This window comes from Drosophila miranda, chromosome 2, assembly GCF_003369915.1.
Source record: "Drosophila miranda strain MSH22 chromosome 2, D.miranda_PacBio2.1, whole genome shotgun sequence".
Lineage (NCBI taxonomy): Eukaryota > Metazoa > Arthropoda > Insecta > Diptera > Drosophilidae > Drosophila > Drosophila miranda.
In genome coordinates, this window is record NC_046675.1 from 32,774,284 (window position 1) to 32,776,533 (window position 2,250).

A 2,250-nucleotide genomic window follows, 5' to 3' on the forward strand; every position below is an offset into this window, starting at 1 on the left:
CTGCCTGATTTTAATTGGGTTTTGGAGCACTGTTCGTCGTGTGTTGAGCAATTGATGATCTCGAAGATGCCCCAAGGCGAAGGGCACCTTGAAAATCACACAGAACCCTGAACTAGGCAATGAAAATGGAATGCTGTAAGTGGGGAAATATCAGAGATGTTGCAACTATATTTAGAGAAATTCTTTTGGTTCTAAGGCCATTCTGAAATAAGAGAGAAGAGATGACTTATTAGGTTAACTTTTCTTGCTCTTATAATGATCCAATCATAATGAAATTTCATGAATAGTTAGATAATGACTTAAACTATAAGTTCAGCAAATTTCAGATACAAATCTTTAAAGTTGTAGATGCCACAGCTTTTTAGCTATGCTACCTGCAGTAGTATACACCTAAAATGGGAAAGTTTAAAAAAATATAAGGGATAAGGGAGATTAGGGGTATATAGAAGAATACCTTGGGTTCTACTGTTATTGGGTTCTTATTCCAAGTCTAAAGATGGTTCAATCATGATGAAACTTTAAGTATGCCAAGATACTATATAAATTCCCATTTCTACCAAATTTCCTTGTTCCATCTTCAAGACTATGCACTCCACACCTTTTTATCTAAACCAAAAACCACCTCTACTTCATTTGAAGGCACAACTTTCCCAAATCTTATCTAACGAAATTTAAATTTCGAAAAGCTTCTTGTCTTTTGGTTTGGAACATTCTTCTGTGGTGGTGGTGGTGGTGCTCCCACAATCACTCATTGTGTCTGTTGGGGCATGCCAGCGATTCAGTCAATAGATCGCCTTTCATCCTACAATCTACTACTCGTAAATGTGAGCAATTTTTATTATTCTGGTGACTGCCAACGAAATCGATATCAATATCTGGGCTATTAACAAAATCAGTGGAACGGCCGGCCATCTATCGGTCTCTGTTCTACGTAAATTTATGGAACTTCTCGGCAATAACAATTAATAAAAATTGAACAAAAAAGAACTCTGGACCGGAGGCTAAGGTTACCCCTTTGAAAAGATATCAGAACTTAATCAAAGACGATCGAATCGAGAGACAACAAAAGAGCATTTCGGGGGGAGACTGGATGCTTCTTCGTGTGACTGGTATTCCAGTCATAAAGTTGGCCAAAAACCGGCACAACCGTTAAGGAGCACATAGTTCCAGAGTCTAGACTGGGTAATCCTTTGAAGATCTTGTCCAGGCGATAAACTTGGCTATCTGTCTGATTAGTGGGGCCTAATGTGACAGCCAAACGACGTTCCAGTTGCAGTGTGAAGTGAGTGTTTTCCTTCCATTTCCATTTCCAGTCCCACCTTAACTGTAGTTTTGAGTGATGTAATTGGAGCGGCTTCTATTTGTGGCTGGGAATGGGTCCCTGGATGATGACGATGATGACCCAGGGGCAAGGCATAAATCAACCAGAAACCGGTCTCTCCTTCCCATCTCTCTCTCTCTGTGTCGCTCTCTGTCTTTCTGTGTGTTTTGGTAGCCATCCTTAGGTAAGAAGTTGGCACCCTTTTCCTCTCTCTCTTGAAGGGTGATGCATCAGAGATCCAAGAGTTCGTTCTACCAATATTCATTCCCCCCGCATGTGCCAATGAGATTTATTGTAGCGCCTGTGTGTGGTCCCTCCTCCTTCGCTCTTGACTTTTTTTTTATTACTTTTTGTATATATTTTTTGTTTACTTACAATTCAATGAACTTCGTTTGAACTTCGCTCAACAGGTGGGCCCTTTCTCTCAAATGATTGACATTGAACTTATCTCAAAAAATGATATCATCTACACAGAATACTTCTGTAGCAGAACACACCGATTTCCAATGAAATCAATAATCGGATTCTCATCTTTTTTTTTAATGTCAGCCTCGTATATCAATTTCATGTGGTACCGTTAAATGATGCGGCAAACCCCAAAAGGAATTTCCGAACGAACCCAAAATTGTGCTCCTCTTGAAACATTACCTAATCGCAGGGCCTAAAGACCATTGCCAGTTCCAGAAAAAAGCACTAATTAACTGGTAAAAAAAACAGAAGAGGAGCCACACCCTCGAGGGCCGGCTTCCAAACCAGAACCAAGATAAAAATATATATATATGTGTATCTTTTTTTTGGGAAGCCCTAATTGAAACAACTTTATTACCAACCAAAATATCGAATATTATATTTGCCTGGAGGATATTTACAAGAACTCGGAGGAAGGAAAGGCGTCAACGTACACAATTTTTATGTGTGTGCAAACGGAT